A 9,795-nucleotide genomic window follows, 5' to 3' on the forward strand; every position below is an offset into this window, starting at 1 on the left:
GTTGTGTTTACAGCCTGCTGCCACCAAGTGGCCAGAAAATAAGTTATAGTAGGTTTAAAAATACTAAACTTTTAGGAGGACCCCTCCTTCCAAGAAAAGCTGCCAAGATTGAAGGGAACAATTTTACTTCTAATCCTTTGGATGCGGATTGCCAGTACCTTATTGATGATTTTTACTTTGCACCTTTGTGCTTCCAAAATCTTTTACAATCTAAAAACCCAGCAAAATTTGCATGGTATCATCCCCAAACAATTTTTGTTGTCAGATGACAACACTGCAATGGACGGCAAGTTTCAGAGACCTCTGGGAGAAGACAAGTTTAGACTAGGACAGGGCACATTCTCCGAGGGTGAATCACTTGTCTTTAGAGAAACGTCTTCCTGAGAGGATTTGAAGCTCAGGTCTAAAAAGGTCATGCAGTAGATTGTGAGAGGTCTGACAGCAACACATTAGCCATTAGTCTGATTCAGAGGTTGAAACAACATCACCACAGGCTGTCACACATGTATAGATCCAGGTCACTCAAGTGGGAAGGAAGGTATTGCCACAATAAGCTTTCTCAAATCAGGGTTCAGGTTTTCTATAGGCAGGCCTTTTAGGTGCTTCGCTTGGCTCAGTAACTAAAGGAAATGTAACCTGTGGGTGATTCTAATTCCAATTCAAAATGGTTTGAAGATTGTTCGTATATGTAAATCCTGTTTTTAATCACGTAGCCGTGTAAATTGGGGCTTGAAAAAAGTATTTTCTCCGCCACATTCCAGTTTTGTATTGATCTCCTTTCTGTTCTATACCTTTACAATCTGCAGACTGCACAAGGGGACTCAAATCCCTTACCAAAACCCAACCATCCAGTGGATCGCAGAAGATACAGAGTAATGAGCAGCTAACAACTGATGTAATATAAAAGGCATCTAAAACAGCAGAGAAAAGCCCTGTGGATGAGTTCTTACCCCACCCCTGAACCTGACCTTTCCTGCTTGTAAAGGCAATATCCTGTGGTAGATCTCTTCTTCTCCCTCAACCAACAGAAAACAGATGTGGAGCTCACGGCCTCCACACAGTCCCAGGCAGAGAGGAATCTGCATGGATGCAATTTGGAGTTTTTGTCTTCAGAGAATCAACCATAGTAGATGAGTAGATACTGATATGAGCACAGACAGTAACAGGAGGATATGAGCTGATTAATCAATTAGTCAATCGACAGAAAATGTATGGATAGCAACTTTGATAATCAGTTAACCTTAAGGGGGGGGGTTAAGCTCACAACGGCCCTGTTTACACCTGGCATTTACATGCATCTTATATGATACGATCACAAGTGGACAGCTCTACGTACAGGTGTGAATGCACCCAAGACGCATTGAGGACGCATTGAGATCCTATAGGCCAAACAAAAACAACAATGCATTTGGTCTCTGAAAAAGGAAATGATGTTCGCGTTTATTTATATATTCTATATATTTATATAGAGTGGGGAAGTGAGATCCGCCAGTGCTAAATGTGAGCATTTGTTGCTTGCCTCAGATTTTTCTCACATTGTAAACATTTTTCGTTATTTTCCAAGAGATTAATCATAAAATCTCGAATTTGAAAACGGTGCTGTTTTTTTTTTTATTGCTGACATAGCCTATCACAGCTGAATGAACACTAAACTGACCCTGTAACCATGTAATGAGGGTGTGTGTGTGTGTGTGTCGGTGTGTCACAGCTGTCACCGGTGCCACATTGCACACTACAGAGTCGAGCCGGCTTCCTCTCTGAAGCGTTTGGACTGGGTCATTCATCCTAAATGTGTTGTTAGCACTCACTCTCGACTGCTTCAGCTGTCAATAACCTCGACAACTACTTAGGCAAAACTGGCTTTATCTGTGTGTGTGTGTTCCTGTGCAGAACCACAGCGGATATGCCTACAAGCCAGTGAGTAAAGATTTGGCCAAATCAAAGTTGGCATTTGCTACTCTCAGGTTTCACTGTGGTGCAACTTCCACATTGTTGCGGTGAATTCACCACTCCAGTAGAAGTGCTTGCGATAGTTGACAGTCTGCGTCTGTGGTTGTGCACTGCGGCCCATACAAGCCAGCTGCTGCTACGTCCAAGTCAGACCTCAGGCTTCCCCCAGGAGGGGGGGGACTTCCCTTGAAGTTTGGGGTGGGGGGGTGGGGTGTTAGTGTATGTGTGTGTTTGTGTCAGTGGCAGCTGTCAGAGCACGTCACCAGGTGAGATCCTGTGGTAATTGTAACCAACTACGTCCACACTAAGCCAGCTAAATTTGAAAATGTATCTTTCGGCCTTCTAAGCCGACGTTCTTCTCGGCCCGAACGACTTTCCAGTCTCCGTAGTGGATTCACTTTAAAACACTGGCCCTTTGTTTTAGCGAGGATGGTGAAAACTGACCTAAAAGTATGACATAAGCCTGCTCAGACAAGTTGAGGGCTATGAGCCAGTAAAGTCAGACGGACGACCGTCTAGATACTCAACTCAATCCCACTCTATGACCACTCACTCAAAGTGAGTATTTACGTTGATTTTGTCAGACAACACTGGGATCATAAAATAGGGATTAATGAAATAAATCAAGAGCCGCAGCACAAAAACAGAAGTCTAAACAGAAGCACCAGACATTAATATAACCCTTTTCATACTGTTGCCTTCTTTAACATGTTTGAACAGTAATGTGGAGTTTCTCGCTTAAACATGCACACAGCTTCCCACGTTGAGAATCAGAATGAGAAATACTTTATTGAATATATATAGAATGACATGTATGTCGATTTGCTGCCGTCTTCACAAACTTTATTTGTTTTGCTGGAAGGCTTTGCTACCGTATGACCACCGGCGGGTTCACTCTGGGAGCAGCCGGACATCACGAAGTCTTTGCGTGTGAAACAGCCGAGTGCAAAGACGGCCCCTGCACGTTTCCACATCCCACTTTCTCTCTAATGAGCTGATTACGAAACATGAGCAAACCTTGTTTTGGCCCAGAGCCAGTGCCAAAAGGAGACGATGGCAGCAACAGATATGTGGGGTGGGGGGGTGCGGAGCTTGTCGCTAAAGACAACCACATGTGCAAGCTCGACTCTCGCTCTCTGCGTCCCCCGTCTCTGGCGTCTATCTGAGAGGAGACTGTGGCCTGGCACGGAGTCAGCGTGATTTGGAATCTAATATCTCCCGTCCTATGGAAACGTAAGAAAAGGAGCCCGACCGCCGTGCGTCGACTTTGTAGCTTTGGGCCTGTAGTGTAAATCATAACTTACCGACTCCTTGCCCTCTCCCCTCCCCTCTCAACACAGACTCCCCAGACTCAGGAGCACAAACTTCCCTCTCCTCTTTCTCACTGCGGCCTCTGCACGGACCCCCGATCTCTGCCTCTGCATCAGATTAGGACCCGCGGGGCAAACACAGCGGACAATGCGCCATTGTCTGCGAGCCTGTGTCGGTCTATCTCTATAGCTCGCGGTCACACAGGAGAGCCTGTTGGGTGTTTGATGAGGAAGTGATAATGATACAGTGCAGGGAAATCCTGACCCCTCTTCTTCTTCTTACAGCCACATGTGTGATGGCACTAACAGCTGACCAGCCAGCAGCAAGGAGAGCACACATGAGCCATATTCCACCATACGATCCCACGTTTGCTTGATATATATCCAATAACGACCCCATGTATGATGAAACAGAAAGGTATTAAAACTACGGCGATAATCTTTGAGACAAATGTTTGCTCTTTTTACTTGATAAAAATACAAAAACATTGTCAAAACTATCATCAAATAATTCCCTTTTGGTTGACTTATCAATGAACTGGCAGTTCAGCACTAGTTAGTTGGTGCTTTAATTATAAATACCCATTTCTGTGTAATAAATAATAGGAACTAGAAATAAGGGAACTAGAGAATTGTGGGATTTTAATTCTTAAAGAATTACTCAAAATGATTAGCAAAATAACTGCTGATCAATTTAATGTCTGTTGTCTAATCAATTTAATCGTCGCAGCTCTAAATTCAGTTCCATGTTAAGAGGGAATTCTGAAAATACACACTTCACACACACATCAAAAGTTAACTAACACCTGAAGACTTAATGTGCTGAGAAAAGTGTTGAGATAAAAAAAAAAAACAGCCCGTCACTTTCCATTGTCCAGAGAGTTTATCTTCTGCGGAGATAATGAAATTAGCTTCACCCCCCCCCACCCCCCTCCACTCTCCCCTCCTACAAATTAACTGACCTCCCGTGACCTGGGCAGGGTTTCCCCCAGAAGACCCCAGAGCTGCGACCACCATTGTTCCTTTTGTGAGCCCACAGACAATGATGATGTTACCGCTGAACTGCTTTTGGGAAACTGGGTTTCCGATGAGTCAGTGTGCAAGTGGAGTGAGTGTGTGAGGAGTCCGGGCCGTGCTGCTGATGACACATCGTGCATCACACAAGAGCGCACTGTATACAAAACTGAATGTGTTTAGGTTTTCCTCCCTTTTTGGAGACACTGGCTAACCCTCTTCTTCTTCTTCTTCTTCTTCTTCTTCTGCAGTTCAAGAGGCACAGGCGTAGGAAGAGGCTTGTTATACTTGTAAATACAGTTTTCCGCTGCAATTGTGCGTTCCTGTTTCAGACGCAGGGGGGCACCTCCAGTGATTGATGAGGTCAATCGGCCTGTAATAAGCTCGTCAGTTGTTCCACCGCACAGCCCTTAAAACGGCTTGTTAAATGCACCTCAGGCGCTGCACCGCTTTCTCAACGACATGTGTGTTTCCTAGAGGCCCCCGCTGGGGCGAGCGTGTACAATCCAGCCGACCCCTGGTTCTGTTCTGGGATTCGAGTGCCCACTCATAGCTGCTCTAGTGTAAAGAGAAGGGGGGGGGGGGGGGGGGGGGGGTTAAATGTGCACACAACCCAGATATGATGTGAGCCCATTTAACCTCACACACTTGAGGGAGAATGAGCAGGGCCGCCTCGAGGGGAGGGAAACAACGGGCGTTCAAAACAAGCGGGGATTGTCCTGTGCCGTCCCCCGTGCCAACAGCAGAAGGGGGACCGGATTCAGTGAAGGGCTCTACAGATGAATGCAAGCGGCCATCTCTCTCCCACTTTTCCCTCCGTCTGAAGTGCAGGCCGGCTGCGAGAGATCGCGGCGGCGTCGCTCAGAGCGGGACGCTGCCTTTTACAGCCCCCCCTAAATTGCCATTAAAGTCTCATCAATTCATCCCTGCACATGAGTACGCTTCTGTCCACAACGCAGCCAGGCCTCACAGCTCTGAGTGGAGAAGACACCATGACAGCCCCCACCAGGTCCCACTCGGATCACTGATACCAGAATAATATTCATTGCCATTAATTATTGTTTGTTAAAGTAAATTATTAAGTAAGAGTACCAAACGTGTGCTGCTTACAGATTTGCTTTTCTCAGTCTCATAATATCATAATTTGAATACTATTTGTCGGGCAAAATGAACACATTGTCATTCACTTAATAGACTGGTGCTGCCACAATTAGCCAATTCATCGATTAGTCAATCAACATTGTTTAAGCAATTTATCAATCACAAAGAGCAGAAGATTCTCTGCTTCTGCATTTCTGTGTTCTGTAATTCAATTTGATTTGATTGAATATCTTATTTCATAGCTGCGGACTGTTGATTGGGCTAAATGAGCTCATTTGGAAGACATCACCTTGAGTTCAGTGAATCTGAATACATATATGTGCAACTTAATATAGAATGAAAATAATCATTAGTTGCAACCCTATTATGGACTAAATTATCAATGAGACCAAAAGGAAAACTTCCCAATAATCACTGTTTCCTAAACACGAGAATGAGCTCAGAAACACGAGGTGGCCTCGACGGCCCTGAAGGACGATCTGTCCATCTTCAATGTCTCAGAATCACAAAGCATGATTCACCACGTTGCACCTGCATTACGTCCATCGGGTAGAAGACGCCTTTATAGGACAAGCCCATATACTGATGTCCACATACTCAGGAGACCAGAAAGCATTGCGGCCACCAGACATGTCATGCAGCGTACCGTCAGTTGTTGTTGTTGTTTCTTGTTCCAACTATGCTTCTCCACTCCCTGTTCTGTTTGTATGCAATTAGTCCATCATGGGAAATTTAGGAAATAAACTAATTGAAGTGAATGAGGGAGATTGAGAAGAAGGTCTGGCACACCAAACCACAACAGTTCATCACAAAATAACTAAATGATGACATGGGTATACTGCAGAGGACGTTGAGCTGACTCTTCACTACAGGTCAGGGGTTTACACGGCGCTGAAGGGAAAAAGCAGCAGCTACCATTCATTCCAGTGCTAACATTTTTCAGCCGAACCACAGAGGCCTCAGAAGCCCCCCCCCCCCACACACACACACAGCCATCGTGAGGTGACAGGCTGCTGAATGGCTCCATTGGTACAGTACAGTGTCTTAGCTCAGTGAACTGAGGGTTGAAGGCATTCTCTCTCTCTCTCTCTCTGTTTTTTTCTCTCCCCAACTTTTGAGTTTACTCAGCAGGAGTGGGTGGTTGTGGTGGAGGAGGGTGGTGGTAATGGTGGTGGTGTTGGTGGTGTGTGTGTGTGTGTGTGTGGGGGGTGGGGGGGTGCTCCTCCCCCTCCTCAGAGTCACTCAGACTTCACCCTCTCCTCCTACCCTCCTCTCTGTCCCTGTACGCTAGACTTCATCGGTATTTGCTTTCAAAAAAAGCTGTACCCCCCCCCCCACCTCCTCCTCCTCCTCCTCCTCCTCCTCGGGCCTATACCCCTCCAACACACACACACACACACATACACACACACACACACTCCTTTTCCAGAATTTGGTTCATTAAATTTTCTGCGGACTTCCAGAAAAGAGGCAAAAAGGAAACCAGATCAATAAAGTGGGGTCTGGACTACGGAGGCCATGTGTGAAAACTGGGGGGGGGGGGGGGCCCTCCAGCAGCATGCACACAACAGCACACAGGGGCTGGGGCTGTGGAGATGAAAGTGACATGGCCACTGTGGGTCTCTGAACACTGCAGAGCGGAGCCCCAGAACTGAGGCTGAATGAGCTGAATAGGCTCATCCATTCTTTACCCCTTTCACTCTCCGTAGGCTCTAACTGTTGGAACTCTTCATTCCTCACAATGGCCAAACGCACTAAAACTTTTTCTTTTTTTTTCTCATGCAAATCACCCCATCCCTGACTGGGGTTGTCACCATGTGAAGCGGAAAAACACACATGCACGCACTCTCACTCTCAGGATCTCCGGTATTGTTATCATTTGAAACTTTTCCGCGTTCATTTCTTTATCCTTTTTCAAACCCTGCTCCTCTGTAGCCTTAAACCTCAACGATTATCTAACTTTTCTAGGTCTGGTTCTCATCAGCATGCGAGAAAAAAAGTCATCCAAGAAGGGGGGGGGGGTCGTTTGATTTTCAAATGTGAATTAAACAGGGGGGGCTTTAAGAGAACCAAACACAGCCTCCTTTTCAGTTATATGTAGGCCAAAAACAACCAACAAAAAAGCGGGACTCATAAGTCCACACATGAGTTTGGAGATCATTAGCAGCGCCTGTTAGATAGGGGGTAAAAGCCAACAGCAAATATAGCTGCTTGAGAGCCCCCACAAAGGCGTCAAGTGTTTGTTGACTGCTCAGGCTGGAGAGCAAACAGCAAACTTTTAAATCTTTCAACAATAAGTCCACATCTCCCACAGTCCTGTGACAGGCAGCGATGCTGCTGCACTCCTGACACTCTGCCTCATGTTTGTTTCTTTGCTTTGGTAGCATTAAGAGATTACCAAGAAAAAAGTAAAGTGCTCCAAAAGTGGGAAAGTGTGTGTGGGTGGCTGCATTAGATTGTTTTAATAGTTTGTTTTTTTTCATTCAAGCCCGACAAAGAAAAGCAAAAAGCAAATGAAAAGTGCTTTTTCTTACTTGATGCTGGAAGATGCACTTTCACTTAGAAGCTGCATTTGCAGGCTGCTTTTATTTTCTTAGATTTGTCTTATTTTTTTAAGATTTGACCATAACAACGGCTTGACCCCCAGCAGCGGTACACACTACAATAGTTAGTGTTCAACTATTAAAAGCAGAGTTGAGCAGAGGGGGGGGGGGGGGGGGGGTTGGCGCCGAGCTTTCCGATCACATCTCTTCCCATATGGATCAAGTTGCAGGACAAAACATTTTTTGGATTCCTCTTGTCAGATAAGTTCAAAGTGCAAATGAGACGCGGTGCTGCCCCTAAAAGCAGCCTCATCCGCCGCGGACACGCGAGGCGACAGGGGAAAACACACACTCTTCAACAACACCGGAGAGTGAGCGTGGAAAACGTGAAAGGACGAACGCACGGAAGCGAAACAGGCGACGTTAACCCCGCCGCTGTCAGCATCCCCGCACAGCCCCCTTACCTTCGCTGCCGCCGTCTGTCCTTCCGCGTCCACGCCGAGGCTCTCCCACTCACTCTGTCTGTCCGAGGAAAACTTTGCCTGGAGTCGGATTCCCGTAAACTAGGACTGAGCTGGCACCACGCACGACGCGCACACAAGCCTCTCCGGACTTGACGCGAAACTCCATGAACCGAGTTCAAGAAAAAGTTTCGAGGCACTCTTTAAAGTTTGCACGGCATCGCCAACCTCCCCTCCTCCTCCTCCTCTTCCTCTCTGTCCCGGAGAGCGGCTCAGTGCGGAGCAGAAGTCGAGACTAACTTTTTCTTACAATCCATCTTCTCCAAGGGGGGTGCCGCGCTCTCTGCGTGCGTGCTCTGCGCGCGTTTTCAGCAAACTCACGCCGTGCGTCAAAAGCTTTTGTTTGCGCGTTAAAGTTTGGAACTGCGGGGCTTCACTCGGCAGTTGCAGCAGAGACATGCGGTGGTGTTGAGATCTTCAGGCTGCTGATCTGTTTTCAATCCGCCCCCCTTCCTCTTCCACCCCCCCCCCCTACACTTTACCATCTCCTCCTCTCTCACTCCCCTTGCTCCCTGGTGAGTTGGGCCATTTGCTGCACCAGATGGGCCGGGCTAACTCTATCCAGCAGTTGTGGACGGGAGGGGGGGGGGGAAGTTAGATAAAGTTTCATTTCTTATTCGATTTTTCACGGGCTTTACCGTCAAGAATGTCTATCGGAGCCGGTTTTGACTCACAGGAGTCATCTCACTTCAACATGCGCACATTTGTAGAGGAATCAGTGCTGTTGTTGGTGGTGTTGCATCAAGTTTCTTGCATTTGGAATCAGAGCTGCTGAAGCGCTTCATTGTATACATATATATTTTTTCTTGACGGGACAATCAAGGCACAATCCCAACTCACATCCACTAACAAATACATCCAGAGCCCTATAGCTGAGGCAAGCAGACTGCAAACAATCTTCATAATTCATGCTTTGTTTACTTTTCAGGCTTTTTCATCTTGGTTGGAACCTTTTATTCAGCCGTGCAGCAGGCAGCGTGATATGTTGCAGACAAACAGATTTCATTATATGATTCATGTAGATTTCACCTAAAGTAACCCTGTCCGTGCCAGTGCATTTAAATGCTCATTTAGTGTGTGTGTGTGTGTTTAATGAATTGTTATTTTTGAAGGAAAGGGAAGAAAGAAATCGTTTTTTTTTGTCTATGCCAGAATACAACTTTTGTATAATTTAAAACACTCATTTAGGAACACATAAGCACAAAAGTGAAATGATGAAGGCCTTTAAAAGCTGGATGTGGATACAGTGCAGCCCTGTCAAGATTTAGATAATAAATAAGATAAATAAATATTGTGCTTTTTCAAATAAATGACCACCACAGGTGAATCAGACTGAAGCTTCGGGGCCCCTTTCAC

At 46.2% G+C, this 9,795-nt stretch overlaps 1 protein-coding gene across 1 annotated transcript in view; it reads right to left on the reverse strand.

Moving 5' to 3' along the window:
* Nucleotides 1-8,501, reverse strand: part of gli2a (GLI family zinc finger 2a) — a 74,401-nt gene extending 65,900 nt beyond the window's left edge. The window contains exon 1 of the mRNA XM_070914241.1: nt 8,383-8,501. The gene's annotated coding sequence lies outside the window, so the exon portion shown is untranslated. The remainder of the gene's footprint in view (nt 1-8,382) is intronic.
* Between the last annotated feature and the right edge of the window lie 1,294 nt (nt 8,502-9,795).

Source organism: Enoplosus armatus, chromosome 11 (assembly GCF_043641665.1).
Source record: "Enoplosus armatus isolate fEnoArm2 chromosome 11, fEnoArm2.hap1, whole genome shotgun sequence".
NCBI classification, from domain to species: Eukaryota; Metazoa; Chordata; class Actinopteri; order Centrarchiformes; family Enoplosidae; genus Enoplosus; species Enoplosus armatus.